Raw genomic sequence first — 23030 nt, forward strand, 5'->3', positions numbered from 1 at the left:
GCAACATTATACCGGAGTGTGCTGGGGCATGTGGCTGTCCAAGATGTGAAAGTGCCAGCTAGGATTGTGTATACATGTAAAGACATATTTGCAGAGGTCCTGGGCTGTCTAAATGAGTTTCATCACTGTATCTGATTGAAACCCAATGGTGGCTGGTGCATTTTTAAATTGGAGGGGTGTAAAAGTTTCCCATGAACTTGCAGAACTTGCAGAACCTATCAAGGAGGGTTTGGATGGGTTCTCCAACAAGAACATATTCTATTATAAAATAATGGGTTAAATGGTGTGCAGTCAAGTGTTCTGCATTGACTTGTGTGGTTGCTGCCTTCTCTTTCTCTCACGGTGAGTGTTTCTATACTGCCTGCTAAATGTCAGCATAACAGGTGCTTAAAGACTACACCCCCAGTGGGGCGAAGTGGAGTGCAGTCTAGTGTTCTGCGTTCCATGGCTCTGAGGGATGAGGGACGCAGCTCTGGACCAGTAACACTTGACACAAACACAGTGAGCATAAATATTTCTTCATATCCCTCAGAGGTACAACACACACTGTGTGGCACTAGCCCTTGACTTTTATCTGGCGGCTTGGGCCTTCTGCTTAAGCGACACAGAGCAGGGACTGCTGGGTGGCATTCCCTTTGACCAGCGGATCACCTGGTCTGCCTGTTCTTGACGATCTGGGCATGAAAGGCAAATCCAGATCTAATCTAAAGCATTATCATCTAAGCGGCTCAGTAAAATTGCCCAGGGACAAGCCTTCGGATCCATGCCCTGTGGCGGCAGGATTTATAGGGGGATAGTCACCCAAGGAAGAATCATGAAATTCGTCCCCTTAAAGGGGCAAAAACTCTACAGTAAAATCATCCTTTCTGAAGCCTCAGTCCAGGTTCCATCGATGACTATGGTGGGGGTAGGCATGGATCAGGATTTAGATATCTCAGGGATTGTACTCTCACAAGTGGAAGCAGAAGTAGGCATGCTCCTGACTGATGATTGTCTCAGCCTGGAAATGCTAATTTCGACACTCACTTGTCCTCAAACCTCCAAGAAGAGATTTCCTTTGTAGAGAATAATCAAGATTCTTGTTCAACGCAGAGCAGGGAGACAAGTATCCACATCCCCCAGAGGGGGGCCCCAGCTCACTTGCAGCCTTAAACATTGTTCTGCAAGATTTCATCAGATTATATGAGGCAATCGCCATTGAAGTGAAAGCAAACACTCTCGCCCTATCCCACATCAACAAGCAACTGGCAGAGCATAGGCCCTGTACTGGACAGGGTATGTTAGGGGGGGGCAACGGAGAGACAACCAGCCCAGTGAGAGGTTGACCCCTCCCCCCTGTCAGGGCTTTGACTCTGACAAGCAAGTCCCTCAGCCCTTGAAATCTCGGAGAAAACGTCCTGCCCCACCAACGACCATGGCCTTCTTCCTGGGATGAATGCAACACAGGCCAAGAAATTAAAAAAACATCAAAAATGGGCAACAGGGTCATGAAAGACGCTCACGCATATTTCTGCAGCACATGTGGCTCTGGTCTTCAAAGAGATACCGGAGAAACAGGGAGCCTGCTATAAACAAGAGGCAGTTGGAGCCCATTGAGGTTCTGGATGATTCCAGTAACGACGGGAGAACATCCAGACTTGCTGGAGCCCTAGCGATGGAAGTCAGGGAACAATCCCAGTAGCTGGATGGGGGATCAAAAGGTGGCAGCACCTGCACCCCCCAAAAACAAAAGCACTAAAGAGCCTGAATGTCACCACCTTCGGTGCTGAGACGCTTGTCACACCCAGGACAGGTGATCTAGGCCTAGCCCCTGTAAAGGTATCAGATCTCCATGCAGGAAATCCAGATAAGAGAATGCACCTCGAGCGACTAGTGGAGCTGTATACACAGAGCCAGGCACTGTGTATACGGTACACTGTTGATTGTATTATACACACGTACTATGCCTGTGCAACCTTGCATCATTCAGAAGTTCAAGTGCTCTGAATGACCTTTGTTTTTTCCCTTTGTTCCCTCCCTCCTTGAGCGCTTTGAAACACTTGCCTTGTGAATAGGTGTTTTACAAATAAACAGTACCATACCAGGCTAGGAGCAGACGAGGCAACTTTAATCATCTACCAAAGCCAACATCAGTGCAGGACTCTGGGCCTAAGAAGGCAACAGATGACAGCTCCCATGCAACGTCGCAGCAAATCCAGGGAATATGGCCTATAATCATGGAATCGGTCTTTGGAGAAGATAGAAACGTCCCACTACATAGATGGGGTATTCTTGCCCTCTTGGCCTCCATCCCCCTCTTAAAGGACATCTCTATAGCTGACATTCAGTTTGTGCACCTATTTGACCACAAGCACCTGGGGAAATGTGCTGTATTCTTCAATTACAAACTGGTGGAAACACTGGTCAGCGATTGCCAAGAAGATTTACTCCTGAATGTGTTAGAGGCATATTACTCAACTACACCAGGGTTGGCTGGCCACCACCATGGCAGGGAAAACCTGGATGATTCTTTGACCCCGATCAGTGGAAGCTGGTTGACCAGGAAGGATCAGCCTCGGGTTGGGGCTGGCTCTCCAGTTCACTCCATGTTCGCACAAGACCATGTCCAGGGTTCTAAGGATTTAGTGGTCTTAATCTGCTCCTGGAACTTGAGAGGCCATAACTCCTTCTTAAATGCAGATGTTAATGTCTTATTTAAGAGGCAGACATTATCTTCTTACAAGAGAACTACGTAAGGGATACACCCTCATTTGATGGATACACCTCGATTTCCCATCAGGCCAAGTAGGGCGCTAAAGGGCGTCCAGTGGGGGGCCACTAGTGGCAGTTAAAGTAGCAAGGGGGAGGCTCCTCCTCCCTTTAAAAACAACTGGGGAGGGCCTCCTGTTTACTAAAGTTGTGGACTCTAGCACTTGGAAAGCAGCTCAGACCCTCCTAATCAACATTTACTTCAATCCTTTGACGGGAAATTTGGACACTATGTTGAATGGGATTGAAAGTGCCCGGTATGAATGGCAAAAAGAGGGGGCGGGTCGTACCATGCTCTTAGGAGGGGACTTCAATTGTAACTGCACAGTGATAGCTGATGTGTCTGCTGAGCTCGAAGGGAGGGAAACCAGCGGGCTAATCTTAGGGACCTTGAGAAGGGCCACCAAGGGAGGGGGTGGTCCCAATTCCTGTCAAGGTGGGGTTTCAACCAATCTAACTTGATTGGGGACAAGTCGCTAAAAGACACCCCATCCTGGCCTAACTCCATCAAATCATCAACAATTGATTATATAGTAACGAAAAACATTGATTTGGCTAGATTGAGAGACTTACAGATCCTAAAAACAACAAGGAGCAACCACTCCCTCCTCCTATTGTTGGCACTAGTAGTAACCCCGCCGGACAAAATGGAATCTATGAGTGACAGACCACTACTAATTACAGGTGAAGCGGGAAAACTTGTCCAGCATAGTTCCAATGTGGCGAACATCAACAACAGGCTCACCTAGTGGTGGTACAATCTCGGCATAGGAGACAGAAGGTGGTCAGCTACGCCTGACTCGTTCTCCAAACTACTTAGCAAACTGGGAAATGATTGACTCGAACTCTAGATACTAAGTGTTGCCCATTTGATAGTGAAATTGCAGAAAGAAAATGCTGTAAAGTATTCTAACCGGGAGTCACACACCAGACCATGACCTTCGCCCTTAGCCTCAGATGTTTCTTTATTTTCTGTGAATTTGAATTGAGCTGATACCAACCAGTCTCACAGCCCCTTTTACAAACACCCTGGGTCACAATCGACCATGAACCAGGCCGGTGGGTGGTACACAATATTTATTTATTTTCATTTCAGAGAAAATCACACAATTTTTATATTGGGCAGCAATCACCAATGGGGTGATACTTACAATGAAAACCATTGAAATACACTTGCGTAATCTTCTACAAGAACATATCCAAAGCACCAAAAAATTGGAGCACTTATTCAATTAGGATAGCTAGCACATGAGTTAAGGTTTCCCCCTTAAGGTTTCCCCCTGCAATGTTCTCTCACCGCACAATTAATTTCGAGTAGATAGAAAGGGGTCAGGAATATGAGACAGCAAACAGAATCAAAATCTGACCTTCCCTTCCAAAATAAGAGGCAAAAGCCCTTTGCCATGGCCTAAAATGACACTCGGATTTCGACAAATAATTAATTATATGTGTGTTTAAATAATGATGTACATATGTTTGATCACAGTCTCAGGGATGTTATATCACTAGCAACTATAATGGAAGGTATCACAAAAGACATGGGGTCTCATTACACGGTAGGCGGTGAGCCATGGCGCTATTAGCGCCATGGCTCATGCCGGTAAAATACTGGCACCGGCTTGGCGGAAAGGGGATTTACCGCCCCATTCCAAGGTTGGAGGGGCGGTAAATCCCCTTTCCGCCATTGCCCTTCCCCATTCCCATTTCTGCCCCATAGGGCTCTATGGAAATGGGGAAGGCGCTAATTACGCCACCATTTTGCGGTGCCGTAATTAGCTCCGAGGTCCCTTAGCGGGTTGGATTTTAACGCCTGCAAGAAGCAGGCGTTAAATCCTCCAACCCGCAAAGGGACCTCGTAGTACGGCGGTAAGGGTTAACGGTCACCGTTGCCATTAACGGTGACCGTTAACCCTTACCGCCGTCCGTGTAATGAGGCCCATACAGTTCAAAAAGCAACTTGAAATGAAAACACAGTGCAGCCAAATTCACACGTCGAAAAGTTGCAATTTTCTCTTTTTCAGTTTTAAATGTCAAAATTGTTTTTTTATAAGAAAGACGGGTGAAATACACAGAATCAAAACGCGTTTTTTTAGGCTGGGTGATAGATGCACATCACAAGGACACTATGGAAGTGAAAGAGTGACTATAGCTGAAGAATTGGATGGGATTTTCAAGGTGGAATGAGGTTCAGTTTCGTTAAAATAAAGCAGTTAAGAAAAGAAAATCAGTTTTAAAAAGGAAAGGCAAGTTTTACTTAAGCTACATTATCTAGATTATATGATTAAAGAAAGACACGATACGTTCCAAGATTGATTTGTGATGTCAACCTTTTCATCCCAGGTTCAACTTAATGTGGGATTTAATGTGATTATTCCAAATATGACTAAGGACTTATGATGTATGCAAGACAGATTTGAATAGGAAAGTGGCGCTAACGCTTGGAAACCAATGACAAGATGCACAGAGAATTCTAACAGTTTTAATAAGGAATCAGTAGGGCCTCATTACGTGTTCGGAGGCAGCCATGGCACTACTAGCACCATGGCTGCCTCCAAACTCGTGTTCGGGTTGTCGGAGTAGGGACTTACCAGGTCATTCCAACCTTGGAGGACCCAGTAAGTTCCCATTCTGAAAACCATCCTCCATTCCCATTCGAGCCCCCATAGGGCTGAATGGGAATGTGGAAGGAGCTAATATCGGGCTCGCAAATAGCAGGCCCGTTATTAGCTCCCTGGTCCCTTAGCGGCTCCCGCTAAGGGCGGCTGGTAAAACCAGCCGGCCTTAGTGGGACCCGCTAAGGGACCTCGGAATGTGGTGGTAGGGGTTAACGGCACCGGCATCCTTACCGGTGCCATTAACCCCCTACCGCCATACTCGTAATGAGGCCCAAAGTATCAAGATGGGGGTAGGCTATGTGTGGCTATGGGATAGGGAAATACTCACAATCCGCACTTGAGTTTGGGGATTTGAACAGTCAACCGGTTCTGGACGGAAAAGCTCTGGTCACAGGATAGTGGCAGACACTCATGACAGCAAGCAGCTGGGCAAGTCTGGTCACTGGATGGCAAAGGTACAGCTGGCATGCAGGTAGTGGGCAAGAAGCCGGTCTGGTCACATGATGCTCCCCAAGGTACCACAGCTTTTCCCCTTTGCTATTGGGATTTTTGTGGGGTTTTCTAGATAATTGACCCTGCTTGGAGAGGGTTAGTTATGCTTTGGCCTAGGAGTAGATTCTGGAATCTTGCAAAGGTGGATCTGGAAAGTCTGGATACGCAGGCGCTGGAAATTCAGAAAAGAGTGTCCTGTCTCTGTGAGCTCCCACCCTTAATATAACAGTGGGTGACATCACCGGGTTTATTGATGGGCAGAACTGAGCTAGACCTACCCCCAAGAACCAGATAGGTCAGACAATGTTAGTTGCCTCCTCTAGGAGCAGACTCCATTTATGGGGTTTTTGTTTTATGAGGTGCAAAGCCTTCTCACAGTCCTTTCGGCCAAAAATCAATCTTAACATAAATTACACATTTGTACAGTTGTGGCACTTTAACAAGCTACATAGGCAGATTACATATTTCACACAGAGCATGGCAGTCCAATTGTCACGTTTGTAGGACTTTGTTTTGTCCGTCTAATAATTCTTTGTCCTTTTCAGTGAGAAATGTCATACCTAAAATTCTATAACTTTATACATGTTTACATATTATCATAAGGCGTGTTAATCTTGAATTTCAAAGTGACACCATATTAACTTTCCTCAGAATATCCAATTCTCTGCAATTTCTGTCCCTTATATGCCACTGAAGGCTACCACATCTTTTTTAAACATCACAAAAAATACATTTAAGCTGTTAACCTTTTATATTCCTGCAAAGTCCTGTTGCAGAGATACACGTCTTTAAAGTTTATTAATAAAATAGTATTTTCAGCCAAATGGGGCTGTCCTTTGTTCTTCAACTAGGCCCATTTTTTCCAGGCTACCACTAAATGTCAATTCAGCCCAGGGTGGCCTTGGGGGTTTCCCAGTTTGATTGAAGTTTTATTGCCACTTCCCCAATTAACATATAGGTGTCACAGAATATATTCTCTCAAGCTGAAGCCCAGACAAAAGTCTGACGAGCATGTGATATTTCTTTCTCTTGGTCCATTCAAAGTTTTCAAGGGCGGCAGTTAACTAGGTAGGTGTCCCAGATATCCCTTGAGGCTTCTCTTGGGGGTAGGGCACTGCTTTTATCAGCACCCAAATGCCCCTTGGGCCATGGCAGAACCCCCTTTGAGCTGATTTCCCAGTACAGCCAAAACATTTATTTATTTATTTATTATTATTATTATTTTTTTTTTTTAATCAGCAGCAAGCCTGTTGAGATAAAATCTCCCATATATATTTTGCAGCAAAACACCCTTTACATTGCTAGGCCAAGATAGGGCCTTCTTTCAACATTACACTTTTAAAACAGGCATTTTTCCTTATTTGCAAAAGCGCATTTTAACACATGGTAAAGTCTGCTGGGCTGACCATTTCACAAGGTTTTCTCTTCCTTCTGACTTCCCAACATTGTTTTGCAGCCCTAGTCAGTTTCACTTATACAGCAATCTGTTTAAGACACAGGTCCACTGTAATTGACATCAGCCCTTAGAGCTAGGGTTTGTTTTGAAGCAGTGATTTTTGACATTTTGTAGCCCAAGAGTCAAGCGCTTTCCCGTGCAGTTGAAAGTAAAGCTTCTGTTGATTTCCCAGACTTGGTCTGACAGAGCCTGCCATTCAGGAATAAGGCTCTCTTCAGCTGAAGCACAATCTGAATATGGGTGGGCATGGCAGGGCCTCACTGATAAAAGCAGAGTAATGTAGAACAGATGAAAAGAACATCAAAGCGCCAACATTTTAAACTCCAAATATTTCCTTTTTCAAGGGGAAATTTTGAGGTAGCAGCAAAGCAGTGCTGCCTTTCCATTTTCTTCTTGGGTGCGTGTAAGAAACACACTGGCTGCCTTTCTCAGTGTACTCCCTGTCCCTTCTTGCCCAATAGGTGCTTGGCAAGACAGGGCAGCCATCATTTGTAGCTGCAAACCTCAGTTTTTATGCGAGGCAGTGGTGCTCAAAGGAGCCAGCGCAGCCATTTTGCTGTTAACTTCTGAAGTGCAGCTTGGTCATGGATGGGAATTCTGCTGTGTGGGTCGATGTATCCCACAATGCCTCCTTCCCAAATAAATTAGGTGTGTTAAAAAACAATTTCTTATTTGGCCAATGCTGAATTTGACTTTTATGGACTTCCTTCATTCACGGTGTGTCACCCTTTCTCAACTCTCATGCTGGACTTCCTTTGCATCTTGTAGTCATGATGACCCTTAATCATGCTGTTCCCATCTTCATCTTGTATCTTGGCTTGCAACATTATGTGTTACTACTGACTTATGCAATTTTATTTTCTCTCCCCTCTTGCTGTTCCACTCTTTTGACTGCTAACTCTCTGTTCTCTTCTCCTTTCCCTTCTCCCTTTTCCTATCCCCTCCCCTTACTTTCTTCTATGCACTTACTCTATCAGAATTGTCCCTGGACCTAGTATGATAGCAACCTCGTCTGTCTCCTCCCCCCCTCCCCTTACTGTTTTTTTCCTCCCCATGAATCCCCCCCCCCTCCAGCACTATCTGAAATGTTGTCAGGCCTAGTATGATAGTCGCTTGTTTTGTTCCTCCCCTACCTTTCTGCACCCCTCTCCCTCACCTCTTGTTTTTCTCCGGCTCTACCAGAAATGTCGTCAGGCCAAGTACGGTAGTTGCCTGTCTGTTTCCATTTCCTTCCCACTCTCCCCCTCCCTTCCTTATCTATGTCTTAGCTCTTGCACTATCTGAAATGTCGTCAGGCCAAGTACGATAGTTAATTTCACATCCTTACTGTTCATGACCTGTAAGAATGTCATTGTATTTTCCCTTGTTCCCTCCCTTGCCTTGAAGCGCTTTGAAACACATTGTGTATAGGCACTATATAAATAAACTATCATATCAAACTATCATATGAATAACAAGCTAGTCTGCATTAAGGAAATTAACATGCTAAAACAAAAACACAAAGTCTGGTGTAGACATAGGAAAACGCAGAAATATATGCAGAACAACCCGGTTCTGTTGGCAAAGCTTGCAAGGAAAGACACCCATGGCATCTGGTAGACCTTGAATAATAAGAACAGACTGCCACCTTCACTCTAGACCACGGGCGTGGCAGAGGAAGACTGGGTGAGCTTTCTCAAAGGTAAGTTTGACGGGCGGGGAGGCACTCAGGGGAAGCCACTGGTAGCATCCCTAAACCCTGTCTGAAGCATCACATTTGAAAGGGAGGACTTGGAACTACTCATATTCAATCTTTTTTTTTCTGTTTTAATTTTTATTTTCACTTGTCAAAAGCAAGCCACAAGAGCCATATCAAATGGTATATAACATTGAAATCCGAACACTGAATTCAGGCTAGCATATATTCCTCTTCAATCTTAATAGCTCACTGGCGAATGGCTCAGACGGGGTGACTAACAGGGTCCTGAAACATAATCCCCCGCTCTTGGCTAACATCCTGGACCACCCATTTGAGCAAATAGCTAGGTATGGAAAATGTCCTGACTCTTGGCACAGTTCGATTTTGATTCCTATCTTTAAAAAAGGAGACAAGGCATCCTCAGGGAGTTATCGTCCTATTTCACTTATCTATACATCCTCCAAAGTATTCGCCACTATGGTTCTGCAAGAGTTGTGGTCTTGGGGGGAGGCCGCCCATTGCCTACACCCAAACCAAATAGGATTGAGGAGGGGTGTGGGAATCCTACAGAGGGTGCTAGTTCTTCATGCCTGTCTCTCTGAGGTCAACAGTAGGGGTCAACTAATCTGTATGTCACAGACCTTTTGGCAGACTTCGATAATGTGAATCGGCCATGTTTATGGAAGAAGCTGGTAAGTTGGGGTATCGACCCAGGCTTCCTGGCCATGATACGGATGATATAATCTCATAATTTTTTCAAAGTGAGTGTAAACAGCAGAGGGGACCTTTCCAGAGCTATCACTGTCATAAAGGGAGTTAAAAAAAGGTGTGTGGTTGCACCTACTTTCTTGAAAATGTACCTAGCAGATTTGTGGGAGTAAGCTAAGACATGGGGAGGGTTTGCCGTGAAGTGGGGGGATATGTCAGTGGGCTGCATTGCCTATGCAGATGTTGTAGTCCTGATTGACTACACTCCGGCAGGACTAAAGTGCTGCCTGACTGGTCTCATGACTTATCTATCCAAGAACCATCTCACCGTAAATCAAGCAAATTCTGGGGTGATGATGTGTAGCAAGAGAAAGAAACAGCTCAGCTACAGGTGGAAAATCAATGAGATGCAGATCAAGACAGCGGAGCGCTTCCAATATCTCGGCTTCTCTGTCTCTCATAAATGCAGATGACTAATTGCAGAAGCAAACATGGAAGAGAAAGGTGGGGCAAGCCTGTCTCTCACCAAATCAGTAAAAAGTAGGCTATGTGAATTCTCCCTCCTGCCCCCAATAGAGTTCTACATTGCCAAGATCTTGGCAATCATCTTGTATGGAGCTGAGTCGACTCGGGCATGAGTAGGAAGTTCCTGGAAATACAGGAAGGGAGAACCCTAAAGAGAGTTTTGGAGCTCCAGACATCCGTTCCAGTGAGTTTAATAAGACTGGAACTGGGGTTGGTGTCATGGTGGGGACAAGTGATGAAGGGTCTGGTTTCTGCAACCTACTAAAATCTAGGGTAAAGAAATGGGATATCATAGTAGACCTTCAAGACTTGGGCCTCCTAGACTGGGCAGGACGCTTGGTATTTGACCCTGAGAGAGCTTACACTCTATATTAAAAAATGTACTTCAGTCAAGCTCAGAGATTGGTACTTAGTTTAGGGCCCTTTAAGAACATGCATGCAATGGATGGGTTCATAAAGAGTAACTCTGAGTCCAAATAACCAAACCAACTCAGGAAGATGGCAAAGTACTGTTTTATTAACAATTATGTAAAACAGGGAGTTACAACGAACATCAACGGACAACGCTCGATTTCTCTCAACAATCTTTTCACAAATCATATCTTTTATATTACAAAATAACATCAGAGGTGATGTCATACTACATGGCAAATAACGAAAAACCTACTGAGGATTGGGATAGGCTTAAGGGGAACACCTCAGTATATCATCTATAGGAACTAACATTCTAATTGGCTGCCCACTGTAAGGTGTACTATATTCCTACCTCTAAAACATGTAATAGTCAAAAACATTAGATGCACAGCTTCTTATTGGTTTTCATACTATAAGGTCCTTTGTTAAATGGACCACGACAATTGGTTGGCACGCTTCTGCCAGGTCTGGAACATTCTGTTCACTTAGCAGCATGTAAGCCCAGACCCAGGTGCAAGGAGATGGGCCTGACTTTACCTCCCCACCCAATTAGCCAAGCATTTCTCATCACCCAAGCCTTCTGCCATGAAGATTGTCTTTGAAATTAGCCTTGCAAAGTATCCTTATCTCTGAGAATACATGGGAGTGTGGGCACCCACTATTGTGTTCTACGAATCCAAGTTTGAACTTTATTTTCATCCTTGGCTCACATGACATGAGACCATGATTTGGTCCATTTTGCAGGTTTTAAATGTCTTAAATGAATTAAACGTGGCACTCTTAGTGTTTTTGTTTTTTTTTGCATCTTAACAAGAGATGATTCATCCTTGCATATCCACTCCTTTCCAGAATAGATAGCCGACCTTGGCTGCTTCAGTCTTGACTCCAGGCCAGATAAACTTGCCATGCAGCTCCACGATTCAGCTTATTCTTGCTGCAATGTCCAGCTTCTATACAGTGGCGGATTTGCCTGAATTTTATTCACTACATGTAGCCAGTTTCTATGATAACTTAGTCTACCTTGCGTTTCAGCATCTGTACAATTATTGAATGGTTAATTCTCTGCAGCACTTTGTGCACGTGTAATCTTCTTTTTTGTATTGAAAAGTTCTCTTGATTCTTTACTTCATCATTTGTTTCTGTAGGATCCATACATCCTCTTCAGGCAGTATACTGAGACATCGTACATGCTCTCTTATGACGTCAAAGGATTCTTTCTTTACTCTTTTTTATATTCCTTCAGTGAGTTCCTCCCTCAAATTGTCATCCCTTCAGAGATACATTCAATATGGTTGTCTCAACGGCTATCTTCTTTCGAACATACGTTGGAGTATTGGCACAGCTGCTGGTGTCAAACACGGCATGATCCCAGGCTTCCAACATATGGGAAATAGGGGGGCAGGGTTTCCTGCAGAATCATGCAGCTGTTCCTCTACACTACCTCAAGTTTAGACTGGATTGTCTGCCAACCCAAGATGTGGTGGGGCCTAAATTGCGGATACCTGCAAATCTAAGACTCTGCAGATTGAGTGGTGGGGGATTTGAGTCACTACAACATGTGGTGATGTACTGCCACAGGGTATTGAAGGATAGGATTGCTACATTCACTCTCTTCATCAATTCCCACGACAGGTCTTATAACATCTGACCTATAGCACAGACTTAAGACAACTGCCCACTTGTCCCTCACTCTGGCTCTGGTAAAGTTCCTGATTTCTATCTTCTCTGGTTATGATATGATAATATATGATATTTTATTTGTATCGCGCTCGTACACAAGTGTTTCAGAGCGCGACTAGGCAAGGGAGTGGAACAAGGGAGAACACAGCACAGCATAAAAACGATCTTACTAGGCCCAGTGACATTGAGAACGCGCAAGTGCATGGGAAAGGGAAAAGAGACAAAGTGCATGGAAGGGGGAGAGTGGAAAGTGCAGAGCCGAGGAGCGCAGATAAATAAAATAAATAGAAAATATAGGCAAACTTTGGTAGTGTAGCCAGCAAGTGGCAAGTGCTGTGTCTAAGGCAGCAGCCTGTGTAAGTCTGAATAAGTGCAGAAAAAGAAGAACAATGGGGGGGGGCTGTATGGGTACAGATACAGTCCCTAGTGCAAGGGGTGGCCAGGAGGCAGTGCAGGAAGGTGGCAGGGTGAGCAGGTACCTGGGCCCAGGGGACAGAGTGTGGCCAGGTGCACAGTGCCAAGAGAGCAGATCAGCAGGGGAGAAGGGGAGCGAAGGCAGAAGCAAAGATGAAGGTTTTGAGGTGCTTCCCGAACCGGAGATGGTTCTCCTCAAGTTTTAGAGTGGCAGGGAGGCTGTTCCAGAGGAAGGCCCCAGCCGAAGATAGAGATCTACCCCCAGTTTGTAGGAGGTGATGGATTGAGTCCTCCTAGAGGCAGAGCCACTGTTGGGCATGGCTTAGGTCTCTCTGCACAAATTGTTTTGCGTCTCTGCTAGCGGTGAGGGAACGATCAAGTGGAGAGTTGAGGTGTGCACATCTAAATGCTAATGCTGATAGTACCAGCGATCATTACAAAGAGAAAGATTGGACTATGTGTGTAATAACTCAGAGAGGATGATCTGTGTGCACTTTTTAAGCGTAACAATAATGACATGTATTTGCAACAGTATGTTTTATATGTTTTGTATTTGAATATTATGTAAACGTACCTTGTGTACTGAAAACATTTTTTAAAAAAAGGTACATTGTACAGCACACTTTCTTTGAAGAATCGGATAAAAGTCACCAGAGTTTGCCAGTTTGGAATCCGTTCTGTACGGTAACGCATGAAATAATCCAACAGGTGCAATGTGCCAACAATGCGCAGAAACCTTTTGCAATACATTTTCATGGTGCCTTTTCCCACAGTACATGCCCGTAAAAAAACATGTTAATGCTGGCTTTGGTTATACATGTACATGCTGGCTGGACCAAAATACACCAATAGTCCCGTATGAGAACATTCTCAAATTCGCTTTGCATATAATGTAAGTTAAGATACTATAAGAAAACATGTTCAGGCTTGCTGGTCCAGTATATGCCAGGATCCCCAGATAAGAACATACTTTTGGTTGTGCCAGTAAAAATGCAATGCCACAGTAAGATAACATGCCCAGACTGGCCAGAATCAATTAAGTCATATTGGCCCAACGGACTGAAGCCCACCAATAAATATTCCCCTGGGGCTCAAGAGCCTGGGACAGCCAAAATTGAAACCCTTTGGCGTTTCTTACTAATGTCTAAAATTGCAGGAAACCGTGTGTCTGTGAGGAATTATACCTCTGTTCTAATTAAGCGCTTCTGTGTTGACTAATGCTCAGGAGGCATGAATAAACGTTTTGATAACTAGTTTAGGCACTGTCTCAGCAGGGCTTCACACACTGCAGGTCATTTGCCACCCCACCTCCCCATTTCTTTTTAGCTGCCTGTTTGGCATGTCATTTATTGGAGGCTGCAGTATAAACAGGTGTCAAATGGTTAGTGGGATATAGTCAATTTCTTTGTCCAGTTATAGACCTGGGACATGCCCATTCACATTGCAAAGCTCCCCATTTTCCCTTAACTCCAAAGCCAATACCTTCTAAACATAAACCTTATTTTAAACCATTCAATGCATGCCAACCTTTCTAGTGTTTGCTGGAATGACATGAAAACATGCTCACCGTTCCTGCGGAATTCGCTACTTCATACCAAGCTTGTCTTGTGGTTGTCTTGTGATACATACGAAACAATCATCCAGTCCTGGCTCTCAGGCTTGCTTCATATTGCATTCTGGTACTCATAGGTACTTCTTAATAACATGGAAAACTACTAGAAATACACAGGAATGCTAAACGACATGCATAGGGTGTAACCAGGGGTTAAGAGCTCTGATTCTCTATATTTATCTGGGGAACTCCTTGGTTTTTTAAATAAGTGGTGTGAAGTGAAGGTCCGAAACAAGGAAAGCCAGTGCTTGGGAGGAAGAACATGTGTCTTCACATCAGACAGAGTGCCACAACTAATTGGAAGCCACAGACGTAAACACGCCTTGAGCAGAGGCTGACAATTTGGAGCTGGGCATTGATTGCACGTTTGTCAGTATAGTGCCTTTGTGCTTTTTATGGTCATCTGCTGGTGCCTCATGCCACAGGGTACCCCTTATTCCCCTGCATGAGTGATGCCCAAGTCCCAGACAATGAAAGGCGAGAGGGAACTCTAAGTGCTATGCCAGTTTACAGAAGGAGCCTCAAGATGTCAGTTCCTCTGCTGTCCTGCTCCAGAGCTGAAACATGACACATGACTACATGCTCCAGCCTCAAACCCAACTTTGCTAAGCCCTGCCTGCTTGCTTTTATTCATGGATAGGGAAAATAAAGCTACAGTCATATTCCTTTTGCTCAAGATGTTTCTGTAACAAACTATATTTCCTCAGGTTGGTTTGCTATGGGATTTGAGTACACTTAAATGCATTTACAACATGCACAATTTTAATTTAGCCATAGAAGCCTTACCATTAAGACACATCAGCACCAATGAAAACTGGGTAGAATTGTGGCAAAGTGCCTACATTGCAAACTTGGATCAAATCCAATCTTCCCAACTTAACCAAAGTGTGTGCTCCTGGGCAACAGTTTAATCTCACTACCTTCACTGAAAAAAATGGGTATCCCAAGAAGTGATTCAGTTCTGCGTGTACCCTGTAGGATAGACCGTAGTGTTGAATTGGCAAAGCCAAAGATTCTAGCTCATAAAAAGTGATCATGTTTTCTTTGTTGAACCCTATGCGCCATGCTAAGAAATATTTGTTGTTTCCAAATGTGTGGGTCACTCTGATGATCTTGGGTACAATTCTGTCGCTAATGGTTGAGAGGAGTTTCAGTAGATTGAAATTAGGGGAATTGCCTCGTGTGCTAGTTTAAAGTGAATGCAAAATGGTCAAAAGTATATATAAGCCAGCACGTTTGAGCTTACAAAAACGTGAGAGAGTGTGATTGAGGTAATGAACATATATGTGAGATAATGAAAGAATTGCAATATTGCCTTCTTAGTTGCGTCTATATATTTATTTAAAGCACTTTAATTACAACTTAATAAATCCAGTCAACCAGCAGGAGACGGATAATACATTTGTGTGCTGTTTTCATATGTTGAAGCCATTGATTTTATAATTTTGGTGTGCAGTTTCAGAGCAGGGTTTCGCAGTTTCAGCCTTGGCACCATACTGTCTTACACATTCCGTTGAAACAGGTTGTACAATGAATGCGGGACAGGAGACAGTATTCTATTTAAGCAGTAATGCAGCATGCTATGTCCCATATAGGCTGGTAGTGGCCCACAACACACGTTAATAGAATCGTGTTATTTCCAGAAGAATGGGACATTATGGCTATTCGCATCCTGGGGAAAAGGCCCAGGGTTGTGAAGGTACGGTAAAACAGAGGGAAAACATGTGTATTCTGTTTTTGCTGAAAAAAGAAACATGGCTGTCATGCAAATGGAAGTCCGGTTTCTTAGTGGAATCACACTTCCTTTGCATGGCTTGGCAAATAGGGCCCTGGGGGATCAGACAACAGCCATAAGCTTTGAACATAGATTTAGATATGTTGATATAGCCTGCGATCATGCTAGGCACACATTCCAAATGTGCTCAAAGCGCATGGAAACTCCCGGCTCTCCCTTACACTTTGGTAATTTCATGTCACTCCTTTGGCCCCACCAATAGATTTGTGAATTGATTTGTGAAGCTGGCACCCATGCAGATCTGTAGCCTATACTGAAAAAATGGTGCTACAATGTTCCAAGCAACACTTCATGGACAATGTAATACTGTTAGTGTTTAGGCACACATATTGTATGAGTGCTAACACTGACAGGTTGGGAAATCATGTCCCTTTACTTTGGCTAAAATAGCCCCAAATGGTCTTCGCAGGAGAGCATAGCCCCAACAACACTATCTTTGTGTGGCACAAAGATAGTGTTTTTTTGTGTGGCTAAGAGATACTTGTCCAAAGGCCAAATATGGGCCATCCTTATGCATATTGTGCTGGTAGCCTGCATCAAGCTGGTAAGGTAGCGCAGCGGGTTGAATGTTCAATGCTGAAATCTGACTGTGAGCTTCAGATCACAGGTTCGAATCCTGGCAGGGCCCACTCATCCTTTCATCGTCCCAGGTTTGATAAATTAGCACCATCTGTGGTTGGGTGATATTTGTATGTAAATATGTTTTCTGTAGAGCACTTTGGCGAACGCCCTATAGAAATAACTCATATTTTCATGCCAACATTATACATTCCATTTGGGAGACACCAGATGGCTGATTTCACAATGCTCAGTGTGAATGCACACTGGTAAGTGACAAGAAGTCAACATTGCAGTATTAAGAAGAGCGCTTTGGGTAGTGCATAAATCGGTGGCACTTTATGTAAAAGTCCTGTAAAAGTCCTGTGCTCAAATCTCAGCATCCGTGTGTGAGCCTGGGCACATTTGATTGAATTTGCTTCCTTCCCCTTCGTTTCAATGATGAAATCTGCCCAAATCAGGTGCATTAGCTAATTACTGTGTCACGGGATTAGCTGGAAGTTTGCACGGTTCCTTGGCGTATACATAGTCACATTGCAAATGTGTCATATGCAGTCACCAGGATGTGCAGGTCCAACAACGCGTTTATGGTAATGTGCCATCAGATGTATTACACCATCACTGTTCTTCCGTTAAGTGCATCAATGGAAAGTGAATTTGTAAACTCGCTTGTCTTGTCTGCTGTGTAAAGAAATTAATAGATTATACGTGCAGCACAGAAACAGCCCGGTTTGTGGTGTACTGAAGTTTAGCTTAACCATAATTCATATATTCGGATTGGAAAGATAATTTTATGATTACCTAACATACCAAGGCAGAAATAAATCATTTCAATGTAGGCATTGTAAAATTGAGGTCAATCTATTTTATGACTTTGATGCTTTATTTGGTTTTGCTGAAAACCCAGATGTCACAGAGGCCCTAAATCAGTTCGAGAAATGGGTGGAAGACTGGCACAGTGGCGGTATCAAAAATGGTGCCCTCCCTCGACTGCTGCCCATATTTCAGGGGGTCCCCACATTAGTAACTGACGGTGACTTCCGATGCAGATTATCATATGAGGAGGGGGGATTGGCTCTCCTGATTGCAGACTTCGCTATTCACCTACGCTCCTGTAACGCCGCTTACGGGGCAATACTCATGCTGCATAAACTATTGAATACCCCAACCGAGCAACTGCCAAGGAAAGTACAAGTTATTCCTTAAGTCTGTAATAAAAGCGTCAGAATCGAAGGACACGAGTATATGTCGCAGGTGCCCGTATGGGGGTGGGATCTGTCCTATGCCCTGCACAGGCAAGCTCAGTGGCAAGGGGAACAGAACAATGGGGACTTCTAAATGACGAGGACAGGTCTATGGGTTTGAAAGAGCCACTTTTTTTTTTTTTTTTTTTTTTTTTTTTTTTTTTTTTGTGTTTAACCTGTTTAAGGTTTTTTACAAATCTGTGCTGTGTTGAATTGGGTTTGTGCTGCTTCCAAGAAGTTTTTGCCCAGAACTTACGACACCACTCTCGAATTTCCTCGAAGGTCTCTTGCTGGCATTGGTGTTGCGGGCGGCAAAGTGCTCTCACTGGCTTTTACCAGAGCTACTTCCAGAAACTTAGCTGCAGCTCTGGACCATCTGGTGGAATCGCCTGCAATTAACCGAAACCATATTGTCTCTTCGTCGAGTGTGAGCGGGCACGTGATGAGTGGTGTCAAGTAAGCCCTTCTTTCGTGCGCCAAGCCAGGACATGAGGTGAGTAGATGACGAACAGATTCTATTTGATCAACTAGTCCACAGACCCGGCAGTGAGGAGAATTTGCCAGTGCCCTTTTAGCCAAAATTTCTCTCGTATGCAGAAGATTCAGGCGGGCTCGAAGAAGAATTTTCCTCAGCCTTTTTTCGGGAAATTTTTCGCAGTATTTCAGCGGAATCTTTGGGCGGTTGTAAGTAGGTGGGAGATCTTTTAGAGATGTATACGTTAGGATTTTCTCGTTGGTACGTATCCAGTCTTGTTCCAAAAGTTTTTGTTTCACACGCCCAGGATTTAAGATGAGGAGGTCGTCCGTGCAGTGGACTTCTTCTAATTTTTGTCCGATTTTCTTCGCCCAGTTGGTGAATGGTGTGCACTTCCCGTTTTCCAGTTCGTTTTCTAATATCCGAAAAATCGGCAGAGAGTCGGGGGTTCGTATTTTCCTATAAAGTAGAATCGCGCTTTGCATGACAACTGAGGCTAGTGAAGGAAGGCCAAGGTCACGCCGAATGGCTGGCATGGGGGCTGCGATAGGAAGTCCCAAGACCGATTTCCATAGAAATCCTTCCAGTCTCAGCCAAAATTCAGCAGGTAGAGTTAAGTTGGCTGCCATTCCGTATGTTATGGCCGGTACTACCTTTGTTTTGTAAAATTGCAGTACCGGGGTCCAAGAGAACTTGCCGAATTTACTATCGACAGCTCGAGATTGGGCTGTCAGGTTCTTAATTTTTGCCCATAGCGAGGCTTGAAGTGAAGAGTCGTTTAGAGTGTTGTCTAGTTGGATGCCCAGGTACTTAAACTCATCTACTACTTCGATTTTTTCTTCATCGAGGAACCATGTCGGACACTTCTTTGTCTTTTTTTTGCTTTTTGAAAAGAACAGGATTTTAGTTTTGCTTTTGTTTATTTGCAGGTTATTTTCTTCCATGTATTTGGCCAAATTTGTTAACTGTCTCTGAAGGCCCACTGCCGTCTGGTCAATCAAAATTAAATCGTCGGCATACCACAGTCTTGAGATTTTAGAGGTGCCCACTCGCGGTGGGAAAGATCTTACTGATTTCACTGAGTCTTGGAAGTCTCCAATAAACGAGATAAACAGAGCTGGGGCTAACGGGCAGCCCTGTTTTACTCCCCGTTTTGTAAAAATTTGCTCTGAGAGTGTGCCTTGTTGGTTTAGGCGGACTCTGAGTGAGGTGGTTTCATGGAGTGCCATTACTGGTGCGAGAATCGAGTCTGGACATTTCCAGTTTGCTAACTTGGTCCACAGTCTTTCTCGATCTACCAGGTCAAAGGCCTGGGACAAGTCTACCATTGCCATATGGGCCTTTCCCGTGCCCCTCTTTGTATTTGCTTTAAGTATGTTCAGAAACAGTAGGTTGATTGACGTTCCTGCTCCCTTCTGGAATCCTGTTTGGAACATGTCGGCTGCTGGGGAGGCACTGGCCCAGACTTTGAAGTGGCGGAGGAGTAATGCTGCGAAAATCTTCCCTATGACATCCAGTAAGACAATAGGTCTGTAATTGGCGGGGGTGTCTCTGTTTCCTTTCTTATAGATGGGTACCAGTACAGCCTCTGTCCAGGTTTTGGGAATTTCTTTTGTTTTCTGAATTTGGGTAAATATTTCTCCAATTGCTTGCGCCCATAATAGTGGGTGTGCCTTGAGATCAATGTTAGTCAGGCCATCTGGCCCAGGAGCCCTTGAGGGTTTGAGATTGTTGATTGCTTCTGTGATATCCTCGATCGATGAGAGAGTGATCCATGGGGAGTCTGAGAGGACGGGAGGATGTAGTAACGTGGAGGTGGGACAGCGGTATAACTCCGTGAAATGCTGAATCCACTTTGACTCTGAGACACAGTTTGCCAGCGCGTTTGCCTTCTGCCCATTGGTTGATTTCAGTAGTGACCAAAAGTTCCGAGTGTTTCTTGTGACACAGGTGTGGAGCATTTCTTCAGCGTCATTTTGGTACATGAGCAACCGATGCTGTTTTAGCCAGGATTTGTAGGACTTTTGTTCTGCTTGGTAATCGAGCCATGTTGCCGGCGAGTCAGCTAGTGTGGCCGTTTTTTTCAGTTTGTTAAGATTTTTTCTTTTTTTTGCCACTTCAGCGTCGAAGGAGTGCGTATGGATCGATTTCCCTGTTTTTGTTCCCGCAAATTTCGTTTTGTGTGCGGCCAAAAGCGACACGTATTCTGGCCGACTGCCGCTTTTGCTCTTTGTTATTTGGACGGTTTTCCTCGCCATGTTAGAGAAAAAGTTTTGTACATTTTCAGAGGTTAAGCGAAGCCTGTTTTGCTGTGCGTTAGTTTCCACTACTGCAGGATAGAAGGGTCTTGATGGAGCTGTTCCGCTCCATGACATTTTTAAGAGGTTGTGGTCACTTTCCTGCGTTTTTACCACCGTGAAATCGGTGAAATAAGCTATCAGCCCTTCCGTGATGAATATGTAGTCCAGCGTGGCGGACGAGCTCAGTCTTTCCCACGTAGGGATTTGCAATTCTCGGTCTTGGAGTGATGATACATTGTGGAAGTTCCTTGATTTCATTAGGAGGGACCAGGCTCGACCTCTTTCGTCCATCGTTGAGTTCGGGCTTTGTTTGTTTTCCACTCTCCCCTCACATTTAGAGTTCAGATCGCCGCAAATGATGATATTGGGTACTTTCCGCTCCACCATTAGGTCGTCAATTTGGTTGGCGACCATGGTGCAAAATTCATTGGTGCTGGTTTTCGCCGGGTTCCAGTAGAGGTTTATTATGCCTAGGTCTGAGTTTAACCAAGCATCTCTGGTTAGGTCTTGATGGCACCATGAGGCCAGCGTCGTCAGCATTCCGTAGCCCTCTGCTGTTTTCCCTTTTGGAATGATCCCTGAGCCAGTCCGGATGGCTGTTAGTATGCCTCCGGAGGGGCGTCCTAGGATGGATTTGCAGGCGGGCGAGGCCTCTGTTACGTATCCGTCCATGGCTGGTTTGTGGACCAACCATGTTTCTTGAAGGCAGATCAATTCGAACATACCTAAATTTGTGTCACTAGGCTTTGTAAGATGTTGATGACCTCTCGTATTCCATGAAGCCATGTTTAGGGAGCATGTTTGTAGAGGATTTAAAGGAACAATGTTTTGTTTCTCCGTCGAATGCAGTCCTTGGTTTTGTTGCTATTTCTTGTGAGTTTGCGTAAAGGTTTCTGAAAGCCATTTCCATGGGTTGCGTGCTGGTGGTCTGCTCTCCTTTGTAAGTTCCGTTCTAGATTGTCTTGTTTCTCTTTTCTCGTGATGACTTTGTGTTTTTGAAGTTTCGTAGTTGTTATTTCGGGTTCTAGGTTGAAGGGTAGTTTGGTGTCTCCGCCCCCACCTTTCGTCGCCGTGTGCCGCGTTTTGTTTTCTCGGAGGCCTCTGTACGTAGTTTTCTCTGTGTCGCTCCCTGTCTCGAGTTGGATCTCCAGTTTTTTCTTTTGTCTCCTTGATGTTTTCCTTCGAATATTTCTGAAGGCAGTGGATTTTTAGGCCCATTTTTTGGAGGTCCTTATGCACGTCGGGAGTTAACTCCAATGAAGTTTTTCTTCGTAAATGGAGATAAGCTTTTGCTTTGTGTTCCCGGTGGTAGGGTTCGACCAATGTGAAGTCTTCCGTTCTTAAGTGACGGAGTGTTCCTATTTTTCCCAGTCTATTTAACACTGTTCTGCGGTTTAGGACCAGGTAAGAATCTTTAGATGATGTTTGTTCTAACTTGAAGATTTTTCCCCCTTCAGAGATCTTGTCTTTGTCTGAGGGAGTATCCTTTGCTCTTTGGTCCTTCGATGACTGGACTCTGGCAGGGTCGTTCGGTTTATAGTGTTTCTGATCTCGGTCTCTGTGAGGCTCATGTCCAACGTGTTCGTGAGTCTCTTTTAAGTTTTTCAGGGCTTCTAAGGCAATAGATGGGGAGTTTGAGTGAGATCGTTGTCTGGGCAGCTCTCTTGATACCTCAGAAAAAAATGTTTTCTTTTGTTCTCGGATAAGTTCGTCATTAGATAGGGGGTTTGTTTGCATTTGTTTTGAAGCATCGTTGCAGTTTGTCGGCTGTGGGGAATCTGTTTCCCGTTCGTCGGGGTACAACGATATGTTTGACAAGTCTGAGGATGAAGTTGAGTCTACACTTATTCTGGTTTTGTCTGTTGCGGTCAACTGCGTCAAGTTTGTAAGTGTGGGGTTCATAGTCACTTCCCCTTGGTTAGCTCCCATCTCTGTTTCCCCAGAACAATTTCGGTTTTGAGGGACTTTTTGAGGGGATTCCTTTGGGTGCAGCCACACAGGTGGTTTGGTGCCGTTTTTGGTCTTTTCTTTGACTTTGCCCCTAGCTGAGGATTTTGAGGGGGACAGTACTAGTGTATTCTGCTCAGTTTTATGTTTTTGGGGAATTTTTGTGAAGATTGGGGCAACTTCTTTGTTCTTCTCGGTCTGTGTGGACTGTGTGGTTTTGGTTGGTGGTTCCACATTTTTGTGCTTAGTGCCCTCTTTCTTTAGTAGTTCTGACATCACAATGTCTATTTTTTCCTCCCATTTTGAATGTGTGGAGTTTGACGTTCTTTCCATTGCTGTAAGGTAGCCTTCCACGTAAATTAGTTTGTC

This window comes from Ambystoma mexicanum, chromosome 7q, assembly GCF_040938575.1.
Source record: "Ambystoma mexicanum isolate Mex_15411 chromosome 7q, UKY_AmexF1_1, whole genome shotgun sequence".
Lineage (NCBI taxonomy): Eukaryota > Metazoa > Chordata > Amphibia > Caudata > Ambystomatidae > Ambystoma > Ambystoma mexicanum.